The sequence below is a fragment of the Eptesicus fuscus genome, chromosome 19, assembly GCF_027574615.1.
Source record: "Eptesicus fuscus isolate TK198812 chromosome 19, DD_ASM_mEF_20220401, whole genome shotgun sequence".
NCBI lineage: Eukaryota > Metazoa > Chordata > Mammalia > Chiroptera > Vespertilionidae > Eptesicus > Eptesicus fuscus.
In genome coordinates this window covers 17,215,028-17,243,016 of record NC_072491.1, presented here as the reverse complement: position 1 = coordinate 17,243,016, position 27,989 = coordinate 17,215,028, and the positions used below count along the sequence as shown (strand labels likewise).

General features: G+C 39.4%; 1 long non-coding RNA gene across 1 annotated transcript; it reads left to right on the top strand.

The window, feature by feature from the left end:
* LOC129147249 (uncharacterized) lies at positions 1-27,989 on the top strand. The gene is made up of 3 exons (XR_008554620.1): positions 1-71; positions 27,219-27,419; positions 27,815-27,989. It is a non-coding gene; the product is annotated as an uncharacterized LOC129147249 (long non-coding RNA).

Below are 27,989 nucleotides of genomic sequence, written 5' to 3'. Positions count from 1 at the left end.
CAATAATTTCAGAACCAAGCTGCAGCCATCTTTATTGTACACAGAAAGGGAAAAGAAGGCAGGATGAGAGGGTATGTTAACTAGACTACTTGTGTAGTAACAACATATTTGTTTGCAGGTCTGTTCACTTCTTGTCTATCCCTAAGATTTCTTCATAAAACACTGCTGTACTTGGAAATTCTATGTGAGGGGAAATAGAACAACTATTGTTTACTTAGTTACATTATTAATATATAATCATTATTAGTTAACATTATACACATACAGATTATATAATATGTTAATGCTTATTATTATATATTTACCTTTATTTTTTTACAAAAAGTAGTAGTATTTTCAAATTAACAAACTTTCCAAAACCACTCTTTCCATTTTTAAACAATTATAATTACTTCCTGATCTCCATATCCCTTTATCTAATGATTTTTTAATGGTTCCATACCATTCTATTCTATGGAATGTATATGAACAATCTTTCATTGTGAAGAATAATAATTTTACCTAACACTTTGAAGAACAACTATATTCATGAATCTTAACACATGTCAACTGATTTTTTTTCTTCTGGTAAATTCCAGGAAGTCAAGCTGCTGAGTCATGGAGCATAGGCATTGTTCAGTCCTTGAATGGCCAGTGCTGAATTTCCCTCCAGCAGGGCTGCATAAATTCTCACACAACATATATTAAAGACAGTTCTTTTGGAAACCACAATGTGAGCCACCTTCCCAACAGGGCACAGATGTGGGCTTCCAGGCCACACCACAGCAAACTGCGGGGCTTGGTATTTGGCAACGAGGAAGGTTCTCATCATGGAAATATTTGAGGCACAGTTACAGAGCATCTAATAGCAACAGCCCTGACTCAGAGTGCAGACCACCAACGACCATTCATGCCCACCTTGCATGCTTGTCACAGTCACATGCCCGTTTAAAATAAAATGCAATAAAAATTCCCAGCCAGGGTAGTACCCTCGCTTTTAGGATTATGTTTATACCCCACCGGCAGCGCAGAGAAGGGCATAAAGGAAAATACACAACGAAGCCCTCCAAATACAGGCTGAACTAAGATTCTGAAAGGTAACTGCAAACCATGCCTGTCTGTGAGAATCTCTGTGATGGTCTCTGCATCCACGTGTCAAATTAATTTTAATCCCTCACTGTGGAAAGATCTGTGGATCTAAATTAGTCTTGCCAACCATCTCGCTCAGAAATGACATATAAGAAAAGTATAAGCTTTGGACCTTATAGAACCATTTCTTCCTAGTGCTCAAAGCATTTTACATCGATAACAAATAGAATTATTTGTTAATGTTACCATCCCTTCATCTCCATATCACAATTAGGACTACTTCATATCATAGCTTATCCTCATAGATGGAACCGTGTTTCCCAATTCCTTTGCTGCCAACAGTGAAAGCCTATTCGAATGGGGAAAATGTCCAGAAGCAGAGACCTGACCTACTGGAGAGTTAACGTCACCATCAATTCCCAGGCCGTAGACCCTCGTGCCAGAGACGGTATTCGGGTAGAAAATGGGTAATGTGACACCACTGGACCTCAGTCTATAGAATCCATCAGCCTAGTCATCCTGCACAACTCAATTTATAGACAAAACCCATAAAATTTTGCAGTCAGGAAAGAAACCTTCAAAGGGTTTCATCTCTTCAAAGGATCCGTTTTCACAATTAAGACCCCAATTTAAGGCAGCAGAATATATTTAGTGGGAATGCGGCCTGGTAATTATCTGTACAAAATAAGCAGCTCTCAGCACAAAAAGGAATTTGCACGTGCACCCTAGTGTTTGTGTAGGCACTCTCCCGTTCTGCACATGAGGCAGACACAGCTCCTTAAAACGGTCTGGAGCCACTGTGATTTAGCTGGTTGGTATTCACCTAATGTCAGCAATTAGAGTACAACTGCTGACCTCGGGGCAAATGCAAGTCCCTTGCTGTCTTAGAGCTAAATATGTGTATCTTACAAACCAGAGTAATTTACAGACTGGTAGGTTTACAGTTAAAGTGTTTGGGGAGAAATAAGAAATCCAGCCTCTGGAATAACATTTCCTATGATTATGATTTTTTTTTTCAAGTCCCCAGCTTTCAAACATCCAATCCTGGAATTACCTAAATCTATAAACAATGGCCCTTTCCCACTCTGCTTCTGAGATACCTGCTAAGAATCCAGCTGTGGTCACCTAGGTAATGTTTATAGAAAATTGGTTGATTCGAAACTGGAAGAAGGGGACAAGCTAGAAAGAGCAGGAATCACAGAGTGGCGAATTTCAAATGGCCTCCCTGTGTGTTGAATCAAGCCGTCCTACACTGGTTTTCTCCTCTTATTTGACATATCACTTTGCATTTCAAAAATTAGGAATATATTCTGGAAAGTGTCTTCATAGTGTAAATAGCTCTGAGAGTTTCCTTTATTTAAAACTGCCAGATTTCTGTTAAGACCACATAAGATGAAATTAACAAAAATGCTTTTTAACCCGTGAGGCATTTTATAAATGTGCTATCTCCTCTACTATTGCCTAGCAACCCTAAGTTATTCATTAGCTCCCTAATTACCGTGTGAGAAGTTTGTGGTTTATACACAAAAACATTTTTTTAAAAAAATATATCCAGACTTTCTTAACTTTATTTTGTTGCCGGAAAAGGCAATATATATGCCCAGTGTGTAATCTTTAAAAAAATCTGTGGAAATAGTGACTGATTAAAAGAACCAATACATCTACTAAAGCTTAGTTTGATAACACTGAATCCATGGTGAATTAGGAGCGGAATGGTGGTGCAGGGACATTGTAAACCTTATTAAAACAAAACCTTTTTAATGCAGTGACAGAGACAGTATATTTTCTTAGAAAACAGTTTTATTTAATAGTTTCTTGAAATTTTAGTGACAGATTTGACCATTCACAAAGTAGATTAAAAAGTGATAAATGAGAAAAAGCAAAGATAATAGCTAACAGAACAGGACACTGAAATTTATCACCAGTAATAAGTACAGCTCATGAATCAAGATGTTAATGCTCCATATCATAGAGAAAACAACTGGTATGACTTATCTGTTAATTCTGACACAAAGCAAGAGAATTTCATGAGTCTTCCCAAGATGTTTCTAATGTACTTTTCTCCTAAGTAGCTAGAAACAAATCATATCATGATGGTTGAAGCAATGGGGATTTTTCCCCTGGAGTAAAGTAATTGCCTAAGGGATAATATAAGTATCAAGAAAAGAAAGGAACTTGCTCTTTGTTAGTTCAGAAGACAGAAAATGAAGGAAGTAGAGACAGACAGACTTAGAATCAACATAGTCTAAGGAAGACTATTTAAGAACCAGAGTTGGCTCACAATGAAATTGACTCCTCAGGAAGTTGTGTTTTCTGTCACAGATGATGTTCTATTGAGTTCTAGCAGAGTTTAGATGACCATTTGTCAAGGAAGTTGTAGGACAGCATCTTGTATTTTATTTTATTTTTTCCATATTTATTGAGAGTCTGTTATATACATACCAAGCATGCCAAATTATTATAACCATATGCAACTGGAAAATCCATTGTGCATCACACCTGTCACTGGTAAATACCACATACTACCAGTATTAGGGAAAGTAGTCAAGCTCAGGATTAACCTCCACTAACCCCAAACCTCTTCCCAATCCTCAGAATGTGACGCTGCCATTATAATACAGGGCAGGCCAAGACATGCTTTTGGAGCCTCAATAGGATAGATGTCAAGGTAAAGGGCAATTTGGCGTTCTGTCTAAGTAATCATCACAAGACCATGCCCTGTGTCCGGACAGAGAGAGCTCTTGGCACCACTGGTGTTATCACCTCTTCCCTCCTCCTTCCCTTTCTCTCTACCGGGGATCCAGAATCACTAGGTAGACTCCTGCTTTAAGGTCATAATACCAAATGGAAAGCAGAGGATGCTCCATCCACAGAAATCCTCTCCCTGAAACTTTCCCACAGCATATTAGCTGCACTTGGTACCATGGCAGCAGAACTGATGCTCTCCTGGTACAGAGTGGTACATCTCCTCCAGTGATGTACAACTGATGCCTTTTCAAATGGAGCCAGTATCTGGTCTGATTAGTTGACATGTGTATTATATTAAACTTCCCTACGGGTCTCCACTGAGAATATATCCTTCTTAAAAATCTTAGCTTCCATAGCCACTAATTCATCCATAACACTGTAGCCATCACAACACTGGCAGTGACCTGGAAGAAATAGCATGCCACATAGGAAAATTATAGTGTACAATCCAACCCACCAACAAGTAATACAATCAACATAAGCCATAGGTAGGTGGACAGGCATGCAATATCTGGAGAGACATATATTCATTCTAGTCTATATTTCATATATATATTTCTGAAAACTGATTTTTGAAAACTTCATGTTATAGAGTTAATAATAATAACTCAGTAAATGTGATCCAGCCATACTTTTTGTTACACAAATATATTTTTAAGTTACACAGTAATACCATAAGATAGATACTGTCATTATCCCAGTTTTAATAGTGAAGAAGCTGAGATTCAGAGAAGATCTGTTCACTGATGTTACTTTTCAAAGCTTTCCTCTAGCCACGTGACTTCCATTAATCACCATCAGATCATCTGCTCTCTTGTGCGCTGCTGCCCAGCACACACTACTGACGCAGCTGCTTCCTTTTGTTTTTGTGATGTCTTTTCTAAACATCTTTGACTTAGCACCAGTGAGGTTTGGCTTTGACCATGTGCTGATTGTTCCTTTGGACCGGTAGACTAAGCTCTTCCTGCATCTTAACATCTTCACTCAGCTTCTAAGAATTCCTCTTGCTCTGCACTGGAGTCTTGTTCATTCTTGATTCCCAGCTTGTCTGAAAGGTTTAAAGATCCAGGACCAAGAGTGTTGAATAACTAAGACATTCATATGATGGACAAAATGTATTTGAGTATCTTAAAGTTACAAATAGAAACTGACCATGTTTTCTAACGAAGTGTGCTGGTATATGTATGTATAAATACACACATATACATGCATGTATGTGTATCTACATATGCATATAATTGTGCATAAATCTCTTTTTAGGATGAAAACATTTTCAGAAACATAAAATTTAAGAACCCATTGCTTTCCTTGGGCAGGTTTCCTTGAACAGATGGGTTCTTGCCATCTCTTCCATTACTATCCTGGTTTATAAACTCCCTATTTAAAGACACCTCATTACTTTGGAATTTATTGATTCATACGTGTAATCAAATGTCTCAAAACACATTATAGAGTGCTATCTTTTCTTAAGACAAAACAAACCACAAGCAACTCAAGTAGCGTGCTTACCACAGTAGACCTCAGTCTAGAGTGATCCCCAGTTAACCACCTGTCAACTTACATAAAACTTCCTGTCCAACGGATTTCCTTAGGCAAAGGCTTGACTACACAGAAGGTTGACCTTTCCCTATTCTTGTGCACTTTCTATTCACTGTAATAATGTTTTAAAAAATGGGATTGACATTATGAATTAGGTTCTCTAAGTTGCTATTGCAGATAAAAGAAGAAAAGCACAAGACAAAACCCAACCACCCATAAGAGTTCTATATGAAGAGAATTGATGAAATGTCTGTCTACTCCAATCCAGTGATAGGAGTAGGTAGGGCCACATTTAAATGTATGTAAAATGTCCAAATGTCATTGCCTCTGTTTTATGAGCCAGTGTGATTGAGCCCCAGCCACATTCCCACCACACCACTGCAACAGCAAAGGAGGAAAAGCCAAGGAGAGGCTCCTATGTACATTTCTATTTCGGCATCTCAGGCAAGGTCTAGACAGCCATCTGAAAAGAAGAATCGCTCAGTTATAAATCAGCTGTGTTTTCAGCACTACATGGAACTATTTCATGGATTCTTGCTCAAAGAATTGGCCAAGCCATTTAGCTAGTTTACCATGGGCTTCTGGTTCTAAAATGAAGTCTGAAAATTATCATTTAAACATATTAGGGAAGAAGAGAAACAAATGTTCATGCAATCTATCCTTGCTTGGGTTGTGAAGTAGGAATAGCTGCCTGATCATGTGAACACTGCTGAATGTTCTTAGGTGCTACCAGGACAGTAAAGTGAGCTGGGAGGGAAACTGACAAAAATTTACCCAGAATGTTGAACACTAAGCATTTCATATCATTAAAAAGTTTGGAAGTGCCCGGCCAGCATGGTTCAACATCGACCTGTGAACCAGGAGGTCAGCGTTCAATTACCAGTCAGGGTACATGCCCGGATTGCAGGCTTGATCCCTGGATGTGTGGGAGGCAGCCAATCTATGATTCTCTCTCATCATTGATGTTTCTATCTCTCTCTCCCTTTTCCTTCCTCTCTAAAATCAATAAAAATATATTTTAAAGATATTTTGGAAACAAGAGCATAATCTTGCTTTCTTAATTCTTAAAAACAATGACAAGTTTAAATGAATTAGGTAAATTAGTTACCAATAGCAATATAATGACATCTATCAACAATAATGATTAACACCTTTTGAAGTATTTCCCACGTATTCTGAAGAATAATCACTCCTAATATATAAATAATGTGAAAACATGTTAAAAACAATGCAGTATTTTTTAAAAGAAAGAAATATGACACTTTGACATAAGCACCCTGGCAATTCGTATCCTTTTCCTTTTTTTTCTTTTTAAGTGCTATATTATATTCTCTAACAAGAAATCTTTGTGGCCAAAACAGATTTTTAAAATATTATTCATATGTGTACCATATTGAATTCTCACATCCTTTTAATCATTTCCTGGACAAATTAAGTATTGGACACAAATTTATTTACATGAGATTTATTTATATTACTTATTAATAACTTCAGTGTTCTCTAGATTACACACTGTTACACATCTATATTCCTTGATATGATACAGTCATTATAGTACTCTCACATCTATGAGTGTGATTTGAAAGGTAAATGCAAGTTCTCCAATTTATAACGTTTTGTAGTAATAAATATCATTATCATGTTTATGCAGGTGTTGTTAACAATCTAATATGGTTTGGGCTCCTCCTCATGGATTCCTGGACTGAACAGACCCAAATAGCTAAATAAAATTCTTCCATCTCCACTGCTCTTACTTTTAAAATATCTGACCCCTGGTGCTCTGTCAAAGTTTTTTTCCCTACATGTTAATAGAGTGTTTCTCAGATTTTGTTGCATAGTCAACTTCATGTCAAAATATAGCAGCTATTATGTGGGAATCATGCCGTCATCTGTCTTCTCCATGTGACCCCCTCAACAGAGCTGGCTTCAGGCAGCTTTGTTAGCATCCTGATGACTGGCTTGTTCCAGAATTTTGTTTCTGGCAACCTCATCCTATTTACATGAAATTGAGCCCAGAATATAGCTGATGCTGATGAAATGTTTTGGGGAAGAACTATCCACAAAGAATTTTCCACAGAGAGCCAATACAACTCTCAACTCTTTTGGGCTTAGATTTTGATTTAATTTAATCCTTAAATTAATCATTGGACGAAGACTCAACCAACAATTAAATGCTTCTTCAATGCAGTTTATAAATAATTACTGAGCAACTATATTGTGTATGGTATAAGGGAGGAAAGAACATTTGTTGAATACGAAGTGCGTTATGCAATCATCACCATACTCCACTACAATCCCATCAATTTGTTTGTCTCACCCATTGTTAGAGATGAGCAAACTGAGGCTGAGAGGGGTTAAATAACAGCCCTGGTACAATGATAGTGTAAGATTCAAATCTTAGGCTTGTCTCTTCTAAAACCAATGCTCTAAAGGACTCTTTATAACATACATTAAAACATAAATAATTAAATAACTATAGAAGACTTAAAAAGCATAAGCTATGCCAAAAAGCATCATGAGATTAACTAAAAGAGATTGATTTAATGTGATAAATTTTGGGGAAGAGAGGTTAGTACAGTTTGAAAATTATAAAAAAGGAGGCAGGAGTTAAATGGGACTCAGAAATAAAGGAAATTGGAAAGGTAACTGGAATTAAAGGTAATACAAATTGAAAAGAGGAGCCCAGCCCACGTGGCTCAGTGGTTGAGCCTCTTCCACCTATGAGGTCAGGGCGCATACCCAGGTTGTGAGCTGGATCACCAGTGTGAGGCTTGCAGGAAGCAGCCAATCAATGATTCTCTCTCATCATTGATGTTCCTCTCTCTCTTTCCCTCTTTCTTCCTCTCTGAAATCAATAAAAAAATATATATTTCAAAGAAAAAGAAAAAATAGTGTCAGATTCCATTTCAAAGGTGATACTGTTCTTGATTATGTACAGCTTTAAAAGCTATTAGTAATTTGGACACTACACAGTAGAAAATGGGCAACCATTGAAGATTTGTGAGTAAAAATAATGACATGATGCAAACAAGATTGAAACCAGTCTGGAGTAGGTATGCAAGGTATAATGGAAGGGAAAAGAAACGGCGGAAAACAGAGGGGTTAGGGTGCTGGGTGATACTATGTACCATTGTTGGGGGCCTGGAGAGAATGGTAGTAGCAGTTTGTAAAAGAAAAAGTCAAGGAACACATGAAGTGTTTTATGTAAGGACCTTCAATTTCATAACCACATGGTCTATTCTTATGGGTGTAAAGTTAACATAAGCACTTTTATTAGTCTATGTTTTATTTTTTAATTGACTGTTTCACATATATTAATAGCTTGCTTCATGACACACAATGCCACAAATCCATTATGCTAACCATGAAATAATTATAGACTGAAACTTATTTTTAAGACTTTATCACAATTTAATTTTGTTAAAAAATTTTTAGCCATCCTTGAAAAGGGTAAATATTTTTACTGATTTTTTTAGAAGGAGGTCATTACAATTAAATATCATGTATTGTTATTAAATCTGACCCAAAAAGTATATATAGTCTGGCTTTAAAAATAAAAACTCAATGCACACATGATTCTTGTTTTTCCATTGTCACAGACATTTAATTCTCTAAAATATGACCCTATTTTAAAATTTCTATAATGCCACCTAAGTAATGTCACATCAGGAATTTTGGATGGAATAATAAGTGGGTCCTTTGACTCACAATGTTAAATTGTGTGTTAACATTTATTTTACTACCATAAAATAAATAATATTGATTTTTGAATGTAGTAATAGTTCTCATTTTCAAGAGAACCTTCCCTTACTCAACTCACTCTGTAGAGATGTTGTTCCTGAATCTGTTTTGTAAGGCTAGTAATCTTGATTTTTTAATGTGTTCCATGCTCTTATTTATGGGCTTCTTATCACAGTGGCACTCACGCTTAAAATAAGATTTGTAATTTAAACTTCTCTAATCTAAATGTGACTATGCAGGGTTGAGGCTACGTGATCAGAAACAGGCAAATGTCTGCTTCCTTGAAATTTCATCCAAGAGTAATAAGATGTGTGTCAGTAATGAAACTTAGTCAAATTTCTGGGGAATGTTAAGTCTCAATTTATGTGGAGCTACTTCATTAGATAAGCAGACTCCTTGGAAGCCAGACCTCCTAAGCCAGCGACTGTAAGAAAGAAAAAACGGGCTGTTAATAGTAATTCCCTCATTGTTCTTGGTTGTAGAATTTTCTGTTTCATTTTGGTTTTCCTATTTTGAGGAGTTGTTTTTTTTCTTTTTTATTTCTATTGTCATCAGGGCCAAAAAGATATTTCTCATATTGGAATGGAGATTAAATTGATTTTAGTTGTGAAATGAGGAACATTATCTAATCCCCCTTATCCAAAATAGCTATCATCTAAGTGTGTAAGCCTAGAAGTTAAAAAAAAAAATCTTGTCAATTTTTCCTTACCCATTATTATTCTGAAGAACCAATATTAAAATGATGCTGCTGCACCCTGACTGGTTTGGTTCAGTGGATGAAGCATCGGCTTGCGGACTGAAAGGTCCCAGGTTTGGTTCAGGTCAGGGGCATGTACCTTGGTTGCAGGCACATCCCCAGTATGGGGTGTGCAGGAGGCAGATGATCGATGTTTCTCTCTCATCTATGTTTCTGGCTCTCTATCCCTCTCCCTTCCTCTCCGTAAAAAAATCAATAAAATATATATTTTTTAAAATGATGCTGCTGCTATTACTGACGGAGCAAAGGTAGGTTTACGGTTGTTCATATGGAAAACAATGCAATAATTAATAAATAACAATACAAGCATAAACTGTTTCACATACTCTCAACTGGAAACCTACTTTTGCCCTTACACTTTATATTTGACTTTGGAATTTCTTGAATAAAAATGGTAAGTATTGTCAGGGAGATGAGGAGATGGGGGATGGTGAAATATCCACCAATAACAATGCTGGAGTGTTGCCTTTTGACTGAGGAGTATGAGGGAGACTAAATCTATGTACAAATCGAGAGAAAAATCACTCATCTTTCAGGACAAAAAAACAACACAAGATAAGATTTTTATGTAGGTGATTTTTAGTGTCTCTCTTCCGACAATGACTCTAGAAAGCAGTTTCTTCATATCATTTTTCCTAACCTTACCTACAATTTCTTCAAGCCTGATGCTTATCTTTATGATGCTCTGTTCTAAAATACAGCCATTGCTGGCGCAGCCATGACAGTTGATAAAATGAGATTTATTATACCATATTATACTATACTCTAATATATATTGTTACATGTGGGGGAAGTCCATTCTCAAAGGCCCTGGTAGGGAAACTCCCACATGTTACTCCTGCTTCCTCACAAGCTTGATTCCATCAAATCATGGGTGTAGAAACAGCTGCCTGAATCTTTGTTTTTAAAAGTTGGTTCTGCCCAAACGGAGTTCTTACATCTCAACAGAGATCTTACTCTCAGACTAAGAAAGAGCTTGTAATATTTCATTGAAGGTCAACTTCCCTTGAAAATACAGAATCCCAACCATTGGATCTCAAGATACCAAACTATAAAGACCATAAAAGCCTGGTAACAAAATTATATCTGGCATTGAAAAATATCCTCTCTCTAAAGATTGCCTCGAAGGAACACTCCAGTTTTGGTATTCTCAAATTTAAATTTGTCATTTTGAGTATTCCTCCCAAGAACCTGGTATCTGTGGCTGATCCCTGAACCTCTTATGAGGGGTGTAAGCTTTCTATGCAGATGAGTGAGTGAGTGAGTGAGTGGGTAGACCCAGTGTCCATAAGCACATACATCTTCATGAGGCTTTTTGTTTGCACATTGAAGTAAGTTATTCCTGAATCTGGACACTGGAGAAGGTCCATATGGAATAATAACAATCCATTCTACATGCTGTGATGGATAACATCAGGTTAGAATGAGGAAATGCACTGAAGAAGTCTTAACAGTGCTCCTGTGAAACACTTTGATATTTATTTATAATTTTTAAATTTGTATTTTTATTTTTCAATTATAGTTGACATACAATATTATATTAGTTTCAGGTGTACAACATAGTAATTAGACATTTATATAAGTTACTAGAGGCCTGGTGTACGAAATTCATCCCTCAACCCAGCCTGCACCCTCTCACAGTCCAGGACCCCTCGGAGATGTCCACCTGTCCAGTCAGACACCCCTCTCGCAATCCAGGATCCCTCGCTCCTTACTGCCCGCCTGCTAATTCCTTACCACTCTGCTCACTGCTCCTTAACGCTTGGCTCACTGCTCCTTAGCACTGCCGCAGAGGTGGGAGAACCCCCCGCCACCAGCCACCACCCCTGCGCTCACCAGCCATGAGCCTGGCTTCTGGCTGAGCAGCGTGTCTGCCCCCTGGTGGTCAGTGCACGTCTAAACACCGTAACGGTTGCTTAGGCTTTTATTATATAAACTAGAAGCCTGGTGCACGAAATTCGTGCATGGTGGGGGGTTATCCTTCAGCCCAGCCTGTACCCTCTCCAATCTGGGACTCCTGATGTCCGACTGCCCTCTCACAATCCAGGACTGCTGGCTCCCAACTGCTTGCCTGCCTGCCTTCCTGATTGCCCCTAACCGCTTCTGCTTGCCAGCCTGATCACCTCCTAACCACTCCGCTGCCAGCCTGGTTGATGCTTAACTGCTCCCCTGCCACCCTGTTTGCCCCCAACTTCCCTCCTCTGCCAGCCTGGTCACCCCTAACTGCCCTCTCCTGCAGGGTTGATCACCTCCAACTGCCCTCCCTTGCAAGCCTGGTCCCTCTCAACTGCCCTCCCTTGTAGGCCTGGTCCCTCTCAACTGCCCTCCCTTGCAGGCCGGGTGCCTCCCAACTGCCCTCTCCTGCTGGCCATCTTATAGTGGCCATTTTGTGTCCACATGGGGGCAGGATCTTTGACCACATGGGGGCAGACATATTGTGTGTTGGATAAGGTGACCAGATTGTCCCGCTTTTGGCGGGACAGTCCCGATTTTTAACAATTTGTCCCGAGTCCCACAGTGTTTTAAAAAAGTCCCTATCTTTCCAAGAATAGGGACTTTTTTAAAATGCCGTGGGACTCAGGACAAATTGTTAAAAATCGGGACTGTCCTGCCAAAAGCAGGACGATCTGGTCACCTTAGTGTTGGAGTGATGGTCAATCTGCATATTACTCTTTTATTAGATAGGATAGAGGCCTGGTGCACGGGTGGGGGCCAGCTGGTTTGCCCTGAAGGGTGTCCCGGATCAGGTGGGGTTCCCTTGGGGCATGGGGCGGCCTGAGCGAGGGGCCTGTGGTGGTTTGCAGGCCAGCCACGCCCCCTGGCAACCCAAGCAGAGGCCCTGGTATCTGGAATTTATTTTCCTTCTACAATTGAAACTTTGTAGCCTGGAGCGGAGCCAAGCCTGCTGCTCCCTCCGGGGCGGCAGCCATTTCTGTTGCAGTTAATTCACCTTCTATAATTGAAACTTTGTAGCCTTAAGCGGAGGCCTGGCTGGCCAGGGTGTGTGGAAAGCTTTGCTTCCCCTGTTGCCACCGAAACCCTGGCCTGCTCTCTCAAGCTCCGTTCTGCCCCCATTTCTGTTTGAATTTGTTTACCTTCTATAATTGAAACTTTGTAGCTTGAGTGGAGGCTTAGGCCTGCAACGGCTATCAGAAAGCTTGGCTTGCTCTGTTACCTGGGAAACCTTGCTCTCTGTGGCTGTAGCCATCTTGGCTGGGGTTAATTTGCATACTCATCCTGATTGGCTGATGGGCGTGGCTTGGCTGGTGGGCATGGCTTATGCAGCGGAGTGATGGTTAATTTGCATATTACCCTTTTATTAGAGAGGATTATGCTTTGATTGGTTGAATGGACGACTGAACACTTAGCATATTAGCCTTTTATTATATAAGATAATGTGGTTCCCCAGATTTAGTGTCCACCTTACAGCATACATAGTTATTACAACATTGCTGACTACACTACCTATGCTGTACTTTGCATCCCCATGACTATTTTATAACTGGCAATTTGCACTTCTTTTTTTTTATATTTCATTGATTTTTTTACAGAGAGGAAGGGAGAGGAATAGAGAGTTAGAAACATAGATGAGAGAGAAACATCGATCAGCAGCCTCCTGCACACCCCCTACTGGGGATGTGCCCACAACCAAGGTACATGCCCTTGACTGGAATTGAACCTGGGACCCTTCAGTCTGCAGGCCGAGGCTCTATCCACTGAGCCAAACTGATTAGGGTGGCAATTTGCACTTCTTAATTCCTTCACTTTTGAAGTCATACATATACCCAATGGAATATTAGTTGGCCATAAAAACAGAATGAAATCTTGCCATATGTTAAGTGAAGTAAGTCATTGAGAGAAAGACAAATGCCAAATGCCAAAAGATTTTGCTTATATGTGGAATATAAAAAACAAAATAAAACACTTTGATCTTCACTCAATGTTATCAATCAAGAAGTCATTCAGAGATTCCTTAAATGTAGCATATTATAATATGGAAGTTGGAAATATCATTCACAACAATTTTAAATGATGGCTCTAGATGATAGGAAAAAATGATTTTTATATTCAACATATTTTTGTCTGCCTTCTTATAATAGATAAATGAATCAGACTAAACCATATCTCATAACTTTTCCAGTTTTCAATATAAACCCAAATTAATAAAGCTTAATCATAACAGGGAAAAGCAAGTAATGTCTCTAGTTAGAAGTGTCCCTTACTATCTGTTCCAAAAAATGTAAGTTTACCACCTGGCCAGCATGGCTCAGTGGTTGAGCATCAACCTATGAAACAGGAGGTCAAAGGTCGATTCTCCTTCAAGGTATGCCCAGGTTGCTGCCTGGATCCCCAGTAGGGGGCATGCAGGAGGCAGGCGACCAATGATTCTCATTGTGATGTTTCTATCCTTCTCCTTTCCTTTCTTAAGTCAATAAATATAAACATATATATATTTGAAAAAAGTAAGTTTACCTATATTTAATAGTGTGCTCTGAATTAAATGCTTCACTTTTTTTTTCATCTTACCTCACTGGCAAACATTGCAATTTTTCAGGAATTAGTGAGGGTTTATGAAGTCAACAAACATATTTATTTCTATTTTTCCTCTTGCCAGAGGAACAGTGCAGAATGAAGATGAAGCTCAATAAGTAATGGTAGTTAGGCTTGCCTACATGACACTTTACTAGGTTCAGAAAAAGCTCTCAAGACTTGACAACTATAATCACTGTGTGATATCTCACTTAAGGAAATGCATGATTATTGTAGTAATGAGTAAACACACCCAAGATGATGTTTTCATTATTCTTTCCTGCTATGTTATTACTTCTACTCACCAAATGTGGTTGATTGTTTCAAATATATGTGTGAATAATTCTCAGTTAATGAGGACAGTTTCTTCAGTTTTATTTCAAAAGCTCACAAATCACATCGCATTGCCTCTCATGGAGATAAATCCTACTTCATATGAAAAAAAAATAACAGCCCCAGTCTTCAGTTGTAAAAAGCATAGCATCCAAGCAAAAAATGAATTGGCTAAAACTTGAAAATTTCAAACAATAAAATATTGATGGGATTGTATTACAACCCAAAGATTAAAATAAATATTCATGAGTTCATATTGCTACAAATAAATGATGAAACGAACAAACTGAGGCGGAGGGACAGTTCTTCCTCACAGAAAAATTCTAATTAATAAACATTGAATTAGTGAAGAAAATAGGACGTCCCTAGAACACCACAGTAATTAGAGCTGCAAGCTATATCCCCAGACGAATGCTAAAATGAAAAGAAATGGCACCTCCTGAACATAATTATTAATAATTGTATAGTTTTAACATACATCCACAAATTCTTTGATACTCCTCTCTTGAAGGTTCATTTAAATCCTTCTCTGCTTCAATGTGGGTTGGACTTAATCCACAAAAACAGAGTTTGGAAAGGGAAAAATAGTAACTTTAGAGACGCAAAGCCTGGCAGGCACCACCTTCACCAAGTGATCAAGGTTAATATTACTTATAATAAAACACTAATATCAGGAAACCTCTCAGATGATGAGGAGACTGCAGCTCTGTGTATTCTTCCCCAAAATTCACAACCACAGTCTAATCATGAGAAAACGTCAGACCAACCCAAATTGAGGGGCATGCTGCAAAATATGTGGCCAAACCCCTTCAAAAGTACCAAGGTCATGCAAGATAAGAAAAGACTAAAGGACTGTCACTAATGGGAGGAGACCAAGGACATGGTCACTAACTGCAGTGTGATACCCAAGCTTAGACCTTAGACACTAGAACAGCAAAGAGACATCAGGGAAAACTGGGGAAATATGAATAAAATCCATCTTGTTAAGTAGTATTTTACCAATGTTATTATCTTAGTTTCGATCATTTTGCCATGGAGGATGTAAGATGTTAACCTTAGGGAAATAAGAGAATTCTCTGTACTATCTTTGCATCTCTTCTTAAAGACTAAAATGATTTCAAAATAAAAAAGTGGTAAAGAGCTGGAAGGAATCATAAATGAAAAACTGGTTCCACCCCTGCCTCCAAGAAGATAACACATCATTCTTTCATGTAGTTAATCACGTATTCCTAAAACTCAAGCTCCATCAGAGCAAAGAATTCATGTTTTGTTCACTACAATAGTCCCAACATCCAGTTATAATATATACTGAGAGGACATTTTTAAATTGACCTAAAATGAATTTATCATTTGGACTTATCCTTACATCTTAAAAGTAAAATAATGACCATAGCAACAATAGCAACAAACCCTGGATATCAAAGGTGTTCTCATATTCTATTTTTTAAAAGCTAGCAAATTCTCATAAACCAATTCCCACTTCCCTAGCTTTGGGGAAGTGAGATACAAATACAGACAAGGAATCACACTGTGCTTTCTTTTAAGATTCTTTAATCATGAAGCTGGATACTGCCTACCGAAATTTTAATGAATAGCTACGGTAGCCTGGGGCAATGGACAATCAGTCCTATGGAAAGTGATCTGGAACTCATTCCCAATCACCAGGAACTTGTTAAATGATGTACTCGGTGACTGATGGAGGTTTTTGAGTTAACACTCTGCAGGAAGTTGACAGGGCACAGGTTACACTCTGCTTTATCTTCAAACAGGTTTCAGGAGGAAGGGAAAACTGGAAGGAGATTACAGACACCTCTGGTGAGAATTCTTTAAATGTGAGAGTTTCACCCTGCTGTCAGAAAGCCTCCTTCCTGACACTTTCCTCTATCTAAACAGAATCTTCTTTGGAGCGTAAAAATGACAGGATACGGTTTTTCAGTCAGAGAAAGGGTAACTATTGGTGAAGCAATTCAACCCCTGTAATCTGACACAAGAAAAAAAAAAAAAGTATTCTGATCCACATTCAAAATGTGATACTTTTGAGCCAGGACACAAATAATGAGTCTACTTAGCAACTGAATTGGCCAAAATAAATATATTTTCACTTCTGTTTCTTACCTCTCTGTACAAGATATAATTCTTGCTGAATACCAATGAGAACATACCATATGGGTATTCTTTGTGTGTGCTAATCTCGTAAAATTACAAATAAAACTTTCACAGAATTGTAACATCTGCTTCAGTGTTACCCTGGAGAAAAGTCATCTTTGCAAATCTTACAAATCACATGAGAACATATACTTTAATGTCCAAGTTGCCTTCCACATTTGGCAATCACGTTGTCTGAGAGGGCTTGGAGAACATCAGCAATAAATGCCAGATGAGGAAAATGAGTCTCTGGGTAGAAAAAAGGCTTTTGCTTTATGTTACTGATAGTATTATCAAAATTGAAGTGCAGTGTTATTCATTTCTTCATAGAAACCCATGGCAAGTGATTTAGTGCACATTTTCTTAAGAAACCAATGGTATGACTGAATGTGGAATGGAATGTCCAAAGAGTTTGACCTTTGCTTTCAAGCTGGAGCTACTTGAAGGGTGTCAAGTTAGAAGTCCACAGACGGGTTGGAAATGAGCCTGGTGCCTGCTATGCATTTCTTCTATCTCTGTGCCTACTTCCACATAGACACCGCATACCTAACTATTTCTCAAAGGTAACCGAATATTTCCTCTCCTATTGCTACCTCCCTGGTCTAGGCCATCATGTTTCCCCTTGCTCACATTTATCCAGTCGGGTGTGGTAAACCAGCTTTCCTACATCAGCAAAAACAACAAAACCCTTCTTCATGGTGTTTGCCAATTTCCAATATGTATATTCTCCCACCATGGCCTATTTCAAGCTACTGACAGTTTAGCAACAACCAGTTGGCAAAACTCCTGAATATTTAGCAATTGGCTCCCTTTGCACCAGTGTGAGTTGGCTCAAGCCCCCCACGGACTCCATGCCTTGCTCCATGCAGCCGGCCATCTGTCAACACCTTACTTAAAAAGCAGCTCCCATCTCCCTGAGTGCTAAACCCCTCACTGAATTTACAAGGCCCTCCACACTCTGGCTCATGCCCACCTCTCTAAACTCATTCAATGCCCCTCTTCAATCACACGCCAGCCATATTAGGTTTTTTTTCAGTCCCTCTGGTCATTGGACCATCAAAGGTGATTCCCTGCTCTCTTCATCTTGGCAACTTCTACTTCTTCATGGTTCAGCTTAAATATTCGTTGTCCGGGCAAACTCCGACTGTTCTGAACTAGGTAGGTGCTCACATCAGAAAGCTCCTCGAAGCCCATCAGGGTTACTTGTTTAATTACTATCTACCCTCAAAAGCGTAAGCTTTCTGAAGACAAGCAATGGCTTTGAGACCATCACTTTATTCCCAGGCCTAGAACAACTGTGTGTAGGCCCTCGAATACTTGTTAAATAATGAGTAAATGGGGATTTTTCATCTCACATACTCTATCCTTAGGTATAAGTGCATATTGATAAACTAGAGGCCCGGTGCATGAAATTCGTGTGAGGGGCTCAGCCCTCGCAGCCATGGTGGCTTGCCTCGGCCCTCGCAGCCCCGGCTTCGTCCCGAAGGTCATCCAGAAAAATGTCTGGAAGATCATTCAGCTGTCCGGTCTAATTAGCATATTGTGCTTTTATTATTATAGATTATTATAGATAATAATATGCATTATTATAGATAATAAATACCGGATGTCCTTCTGGACGAAGCTGGGGCTGCTAGGGAAGCCTGGGTCCCGGGTGCCAGAGGGAAGCCAGTGCTAGCAGCCAGGGGAAGGAAGGCCTACTCTTGCACGAATTTCATGCGTTGGGCTTCTAGTTATAGATAAAAGAAATTCGTAGTTATATTCAGAGTTGTAACTCTTGTCATTTACAGTCAAATAAATTCTAAACAAAGGAAGTTCTCAAAATTCCTAAAAGAAAAGTATGGTTGAAGAATATTATATTCTCAAGACTGAGGTCTTATGAAATCAAAAGGCATGTAGCTTAAGGTGATGACTGAGAAATGCCAACTGAAAAGGGCATTCTGACAATAAAACAGAAACACGTTCTTTCATATTCCGGGGCACACACTTTTAATCTTGGTTCAGAGCCTGGAACTCAGAGATGAATTTTATAAACTTTTCAGAGGTGATGCACACTAGATCTCTGCATTAAGAAAGAAGTCTAACTAGACAATTTTCAAGTTTGCTGCCAATTCAAGAGTTCAGAAGTTCTATAGAATACATATGCATGGTTGATGGTGGTAGAGTTATACACTCCTCTTCTGTGTCCACTAAGTTTTCTGTCCTGGTGTTCTGGCTGTGGCTTGGTAAGTCAAAAGAAAATATACCTACAAGTATATTTTCCACTGAGCAGGACTCAGAAAGAAGGAATGGGGTAGCATGGTACACCTACTTTTGCTGTATAAGCCATCAACATTTTATCTAATGTTAATGTTGGAAAAAATTATCTTCAGAGATAGGAGGGACTAAAGGTGTAGGTAAAAACAAAACAAAATGCTTAAGATACTGTGCCTGTGTATTTTTTGAACCATATAGATTCCTAGATGTGGTTTTCCACATGTATCAACAAAAAGTAATTAGAGCAATTTATAAAGAATGCACATAAATATTAAAATGTATCTTTGAAAGCTCAACTAAAATGATAACCCCAGAAATAAGAACAGCCCTTCATTCTTTCAGGATACAAGTGCTGAACACCTTCTACTAGGAGCTTAAAATTAGGACTGTCGGTGGTGGTAGGGATGTACATCTGAAGATGACACAGTCTGTACCCTCAGCGTGTTCACAGTGTAGGAGAAGAGACAGACATAGTGTAAATGCTTGGAGTTTTGAGTGCGGACTATTGTCCTCAGCGTTTATATGCACGCCTATTCAGGAGCAAGGAGTGCATGCAATGTGTTCTCTATTAATTAGTTCTTTAAATGGTCCCAGAATGTTCTCAAATAGATATTAGGTTCCACAGTTCCCCCCTCAAATTTTAAAATACCGATAACACTATTACATTAAATGTGCACATTGATTTTAAGTTGCATCACATTTTCAAAATGTTTAAAAAGTGAAAAAAAAAAGTTTATATAGAAGTAACAAGATACTGAGCTGAACACAGCCAGACCCCTCTTATGTACGTACTTATACCAATAGGGGAAATTATTGCAGGTGTATTTGAGGAGTGGCGAGGTTAGAAAGGTGTGCTTTCTCCCAGTGCTTGGGTTTGTGCTGGGCAAAGGTTGGGTTGGCAAGTGGTAATGGGGAATAGTGCCATACAATTCAAAGAAAGACTGAAAAGCTTTAGAGTTTCCAGGGCAAATCAGAGAGCGAGAGAAGTGAAAATGAAAGAGATAGAAAAGTAGGGGAAAACTGTTCAGTAAATACTGTGAGCCTTGTCCTCTACTACATCAGGATCTTTGAATTTTAAAAGAAAGGGGCAAAGGGCTTAATGTAAGATATAGACAGGGATGGGTTCTTGGGTGTGCAACCCACGTGATCACCCCTACTTCATTTAATGTTGTGCTGTTGCTGCCTGAAATTCTTAATTGCCTTTGGAGGTGTGCTTTGCACGTGAGGTCCAGTGGGACAATGGAGCATGTTTGTGAGCAGAGGAGATAATGTGTAACATGCATGTCTGTCCTTTCTTGGTACTTCATTTGCATATAGTGGTCTCAGTGTCCTATAAGCACAGAAATCCCTTGGATCTGCTGTGGGTGGGAGGTCAGTCAGCCCGTTTTCTACTACTGAACACGTGGGGGCATGATGGCCCCTAGACGCTTTGCTTTCGGTTCAAACAGAACTTGTTTCAAACGCAGAAAGGAGGTAATGGCATTCTAAGAGACATGAAAGCCCAAGAAATCCTATCATGCATCTTCTTACTTGCATAGCTTCTCTGTTTTAGCCCACCAGTAACGCTCAAAGTGTTGGCAGGGAAGGAAAGGGAAAGGGAAGATGATGCATAGTTCCTTTTCCTTTCAGTTCTTCCTCCTGATCAGGAAGCCTAGGGCACAGGAATGCTGGTGGAAAGAAATGACATAAAAACAGTTGAGTTGGTTTCAATTGTTCTAGTCATAATTAAATATAAATGTGTGTAAAAGTTACAAAATGCAAACTGTGCAATTTCAGTGATTCTACATATGAATAAAGTGCTGTTATGTTGGCACTTAAAACTGGCATTGCACAATGCAAACATGAAGAGTTAAAATTCATTCTAATCAAAAAATGTTAATTTTCTTTACATAGAATAATAACAAACAACACATTTTTTAAAATACCATGACACGTCGAGAGGGAGACTACAGATGAGAAGGAAGAGCTTTATAGTTTAGTACCTTTATATTTTAATGCTTTTGTTTTCCTACTTTGGGGAACAAGGGGCTCTGAAGTTTCATTTTTCACTGGGTGCCACAAATTATGTTTCTTGCCCCATATATACGTAAGTGATGGCCAGACAGAGGAAGGGAGGGAGGGAGGCAGAGAGGTCCAGGAATCTCCTGTGCACACATCAAAGGCAGAGCAAGAAATGAGATTTACTTCCCAGATTCTCATTCTGATGACTAGTCAGCTTCCATTGTTAAACTCTAGTTAATGAAATTCTTGATAAAACATTCTTTAGTTGTTACATATTTAATACTGATAAACATTGTAGACTTATTATACTCATTATGTATACTTTAATCCTTCTGAACATATATATTGTCACTCTTAGGAATTTTAAAAAGTATTCAACTGATATTTGTTGAGTCTACCCTCAAAATAAATCCAGAATCTGAATATTTCTTCCCACCTCCACCTCTACCAAGACCAAGCCATCCTCATTGCTCACGTGTATCATTGCCTTGTTGCCTTAACTGGTGTCCCTGATTCTGTCCCCATATTCCCCCGCCACCGCCACATATCCTTTTGACACAGTAGCCAGACAGATCTTTCCAAAATTCAACTCAGATCATGAGCCTGCTTTGCTCAAAATTCTTAAATGTCTTCCCTTCTGTGTGGAATAAAAGCCCGCTGCTTAGATTGGCTACTTTTCAAACCTCGTCTTTTATTACTTTTCCTACCTTCACTTCTCACCAGCCACAGTGACTTCCTTGCTGCTTCATTTTTTTTCTTTCACACCCGCTCATCCTACCTCATTGAATACTCTTCCCCCGGTTATCTTGGTGGTTTTCTCCCTCACCTCTTGGTTGTGAGGTCTCTTCCATTCCCCCTTCGCAAAGTGCATCCCCCATCTCCGTGCAGTGTGATTTCCCCAGAGCAGTTAGCACCATCCAGCACATCACATAGTTTACTTATTTTTATTTTAAATTGTCTGCCCTCTGCAATATAATCCCCAAGATGACAGGGGCTTCTTTCTGTTTTTGTACAATGCTGTACCCCCAGAGTTTAGACCAGTGACTAACACTTAATGGGGACTCAGTACCTATCTGTTAAGTAGAGGGATAAATGAACGCTGGATAACCAACTAGCATGTTGTACTTGATGGTAAGTCTCCGAGAAGACAGTTCTTGGGTTTTCTGACTTTGGGGAAACAAACGTTTAGTCTTGTAATATCATTGTAATCTGCCATTTTCCCTGATTATTTTTAAAATTTTTACTCTCTTTAATACCTGCCCCTTAATGGTATTAAATCCGTTGTCACCTGAGAGTGGTGAGGTGTGGAGTACCACACGGCAGATACTTCTGAGATTCTACAGAAGCTGTCAGGGGCTTGTATCCAGCAGCTTCGTCAAGCACTTGCCCCGATTAACACCTATGAATATTCCCAGTGTGTCTATGGCTTTGTTTTTGGTGCTGGTGTTTGCTTTTCTTGAGATTCTCAAACCAAGTGGCTTCTGAGGTGCATTGGAATATGAGAATTAGTCACCCAGCCTCAATATGAATTCACTTCCTTTAATGCACACAAGGCCAACTTTTCTTTATAAATCTCCCAGTCTAGGTATTAACACTAGGGAAACAAAAATAGAAAAATGTCAAATATTTTTGTATATATCCTTTCCAACATTCTTTGGAAAATTATATATGTGCTGAAAGGGCTAATTGATTTTTATCTATTTAGTCAAAGTAGCCTTTTCTAGAAGCCAAAATGTGTATTTTCAGAATTCTTTTCATCCCAAATAAAAGAAACCCATCTCAAGAATAAAGGGACGTCCAGGGATAAAATAGCTTAAACTAATACCATAAGATTCTCTCTCTCTCTCTCTCTCTCTCTCTCTCTCTCTCTCTCTCTCTCTCTCTCTCACACACACACACACACACACACACTTCAGGCACATCTCCTTCATGTGGTACACAAGAGAGCTGATGACACCTTCAGACTCATATCCTGCCAACTGATCAAGCCCAGTGGAAAGTAGTAGTTTTTCTATCACTTGAGTGAAAAGCTATGGAAGAATTGTCCTGGCTGAGATCACATGCCACCTGCCCATCCAGGAATCTCTTTGGAATGAATACTCTGATTGGGGTGTGGCTGCCCTGTGATATATGAATGGAGTGAGTAGGGTTATCTCAACAACAGGTCTACAGGAAAGAGTGCATTTCACACTGGAAAGGTCTGCCATATGACTCAATGTAAGCAATCATAAAGAATTCAGTAGATTATTATTTATAACTAGAGGCCCGGTGCACGAAATTCGTGCACGGAGGGGGGTTCTCCCTCAGCCCAGCCTGTACCCTCTCCAATATGAGACCCCTCGAGGGATGTCCGACTGCCCGTTTAGGCCCGATCCGTGGGATCGGGCCTAAACGGGCAGTCGGACATCCCTCTCACAATCCAGGACTGCTGGCTCCCAACTGCTTGCCAGCCTGCCTTCCTGATTGGCCCTAACCGCTTCTGCCTGCCAGCCTGATCACCCCCTAACCACTCCACTGCCAGCCTGATTGCCCCCAACTTCCCTCCTCTGCCGGCCTGGTCACTCCTAACTGCCCTCTCCTGGAGGGTTGATCACCTCCAACTGCCCTTTATTGCAGGCCTGGTCCCTCTCAACTGCCCTCCCTTGCAGGCCTGGTCCTTCTCAACTGCCCTCCCTTGCAGGCCGGGTGCCTCCCAACTGCCCTCTCCTGCTGGCCATCTTGTGGTGGCCATCCTGTGTCCACATGGGGGCAGGATCTTTGACCACAGGGGGGCAGCTATATTGTGTGTTGCAGTGATGATCAGTCTGCATATTATTCTTTTATTAGATAGGATAGAGGCCTGGTACAGGGGTGGGGGCCAGCTGGTTTGCCCTGAAGGGTGTCCCGGATCAGGTGGGGGTTCCCTTGGGGCATGGGGCGGCCTGAGTGAGGGGCCTGTGGTGGTTTGCAGGCTGGCCACGCCCCCTGGTAACCCAAGCAGAGGCCCTGGTATCTGGAATTTATTTTCCTTCTACAATTGAAACTTTGTAGCCTGGAGCGGAACCAAGCCAAGCCTGGGGCTCCCTCCGAGGCCGCAGCCATTGTGTTGGGATTATAATTGAAACTATGTTGCCTTAAGCGGGTGAGCCTGGCCAGGGTGTGTGGAAAGCTTTGCTTCCCGTGTTGCCGGCGGCAACCCTGGCCTGCTCTCTCAAGCTCCACTCTGCCGCCATTTGTTTGAATTTGTTTACCTTCTATAATTGAAACTTTGTAGCTTGAGTGGAGGCTTAGGCCTGCAACGGCTGCCAGAAAGCTTGGCTTCCTCTGTTACCTAGGAAACCTTGCTCTCTGTGGCTGTAGCCATCTTGGTTTGGGTTAATTTGCATACTCGCTCTGATTGGATGGTGGGCGTGGCTTGTGGGCGTGGCTTGTGGGTGTGTCGGAGGTATGGTCAATTTGCATATTTGTCTATTATTAGATTAGATAACTATTTCTTGGCAAGTGTTATGGTTCAAACCTCCAGAAGTCAGGAGGCGAGATGGCCACTCGGGGTGTACTGGGTCCCTTCTATTTGTAACAGATAATGCTCACTATCCTACTTGTGACCAACCCCATCTCCTCTTTTATTTATTTTATTTTTTATTTTTGTTAATCCTCACCTGAGGATATTTTTTCCATTGATTTTTAGAGAGAGTGGAAGGGAGGTGGAGAGACACACAGAGAGAAACATAGATGTGAGAGAGACATATCAATTGGTTGCCTCCCAAACAAGCCCCGACCAGGGCTGGGGATTGAGCCTGCTACCAAGGTATGTGCACTTGACCAGAATCAAATCCTGGTCCCTTCAGTGAGCGGCCAATGCTCTATCCACTGAGCCAAACCACCTAGGGCCACCCATCTTCTTTTCAATCTTCTAATAACCCTGTGAGATAGGTGTTACCATTCCTCATTTTATGATTGAGAAAGTAAATTGACCTTGGTAAATTGACAAGCTTGGACACACAAGAATCAGCGCTCAATTTTAACCCCAGAACTAATTTTGAAAACTATGTGCTTTTCAACACATGGTAATGTTCTTAGTTGGAAAATGTAGGAGCCCTGACAAAGTAGGTAGAGATTTTCTTTTTCATTTTTTATTGCTTTCCCTTTTCCTTTCCTCTAAGGAAAAAAAAAAAAAAAAAAGACATATTACCTGTTAGCAGTCTACTTTGAGAAAGTGATCCATTCTTGGGAACCACGAGCATGGGTCCAAGAAAAACTAGAAAGTCATTGGCAAGAAAATGGGAATGCCTTTGGTAGTGAACTTCAGATAGAAGATTTCCTTTTCCACTGTTATCATAATATTTAAAGGATGGAGATTTGGTGGAATTTTCTACTCCTATTTTGTCATGGATTTTATATTAATTAGTTGGTGTGGAAATTCAAACTGTGTTAGTCATTTACATAACAACTGCTTATTGAATTTTAATATGGCTAAGCATAGTAAAGAAACCTTAGGCATAAAATACCTAATGACACAGTAAACATATAAACTAGCAATAAAGATAGATAAAGGAAAGACCAAGAGTCAGCTAAATTAACAAAATTTCACACACAGGCCACCTCATGTATTTTGATGGTTCTCGCTATCCTACTTGTGACCAATGTGTTCTGGCCAAGTACAGCTCTTGTTCTTCCTCCTACAAAATTATAGTAGACTAAAATTGTGGTTTCCATCCAAGTGAAAACTTCCCACGATTATGTTCCTGACATTTTACTATATAAAAAGAAAATATCTAATTTCTGCACAGAAAAACAGGATTTCAAAATTAAACCTGGAAGAGTGTATGGCTCGAAACATACAATCTTTCACTTATCTGTCATGACCTTTAATGTCACTTAGTTAGAGCCACTAAAGAGCAAAGATCTTCATTTTTAGTTTTTCACTTTAAAATAGTATCTATGTATAAAGATCCAAAGGCCCCAAAGGGAACTCAACAGAGTTATTCTATCCGGAATTAAAATCATCAGTATCCACAAATGTTTATGCAGAGAAACCTGCAGTCCAGGATTAAGTCCTAAATCTTAGACTGGCCTACCTGGGTGTTTATGTTTGGATTCCTACTTATCTTCACATCTTTCCCAAGTAACAACTTCCCACTCTTTTGGAATCCAAAGGACTTTCGGTTTCCAGCGTCTTGCTGCTTTTTGTCTCTGATCCTTTTCATACACGTGTTCTTTGAGGCAAATGTCTTTATCACACTTTTAGATCTAGCAAACTAATACATTCTTTAAAATTTAACTGAAACAAAATTCAGGGTACTTTCCCCTCCCCCCAAAAAAATCCAATTCATCCAAGTGTTTGTTCTCCCAAAGTATATTTTAAAAGTTTTTACACACTTCTATTATAATTGTTTTATTATAATAATTCACATTAAATTAATTACATTTAATTATATCATATTTCACTTCATTTAGGGAAATTTGACTGCAGCTTCTCAAGAGTCCTGTTTTAGTCATCTTTATGCTCTCAAACTCTACAATTGCCTTTATATCATAGCTGGTGTCCAATTAATAGTTGATTAATTTATGAATTACTTTTCTGGATGTCTATTAATTTATTACTTTTCTGAACATTAGTTTTGTACTTCAAGATAAAAAGAAACATAAGTAATATTTCTGAAAGTTCATAATATGCTTACAAATAAAAGGTACAGAAAACAATGTTAATTATAATAATGACAAAACAATAGAAAACATTTATATAACACACACCATATGCCAAGGGCTATTCTATGTGGCTTATACACGTAATTCACGTAATCCTCAGAATAGTATCTATGAGGAAGATATAATTTCCAGTCAGGAAACTGAGGCACAGAAAAAATAGAATTTGTCTAAGGTAAGTGGTGAAACTGGAACAAAATCCCAGGCAGTCTGGATTTAGATTTACTCTCAATGTATACATTATGCCATAAATGACCTCGTAATGCCAAAAATTAAATTTAATTCCATTCCATTAAAAAGATTATTAGAATAACTGTACATTTAATTACTAGCACATGCAAAATGTCCACACAAAAATGTTCTATAATTATAATTCCCTTTGCACTAATCCCACACCTCCTGTTCCATCCCATAGCTCCTCTCAAACACCATAAAACCAGTGGAAACTGCTAACAGCTTCTACTCAGGAACCCACTCAGGAGAGGAGGAAGTCATTGGTCCCAACTGCCACCCATATCAACTACGGCCGCTCTCTTTGTCTTCTCTGAAATGGGGCTCCGTGTAGGATTTTGTCCACTAGTAAAATAAAAATACTTTGAAAATCACTTTTATATATGTAAGTAGACCAGATAAAAACAGAAAGTAAAGTAGAATGTGCCTTCTGAGATCACATACCTCTTTTTTTTTCCTCCTGTTCCGCATGTCAACATAACCACCCTCCCCAGCCACTATCATCCTTATGTGTGGATAAGCTAAGTGTTACTTCCCTGAACTGGATGGAAGATGCTCCCCAAATCCTGCCTTTATAAATACCTTTGTCCTGGACTTTTCATCCCATCTCCCCCACCCTCTGCCCCCCCTGCCCTGCCCTGGCCAAAGCTATTTTCAAATTTGTCCTTAATCACCTCTATTTCTTTTCTACTAACCCTCATTTAACCTTGTATTTGAAGCTAAGTGTATGCTTCCTGCACCACTCACTATTCCAGTCTTGCTTCTTAAGTTTCATTCCAGGTAAAATTCCTGCTCTGGTCTCAGATGTCGCCCTGGTGCCAGCCCAGATCACCAGTGTTCAGCAGAAAATCAGACATCACAGGTCTCGGTTAGGCCTCTGGCAGTAGCTTGTAACAGAGGTCCCAGCTTCTCTTTTTGTAAGTTTTTTATAGAGGACTTCTGGTGTAAGCTTAAA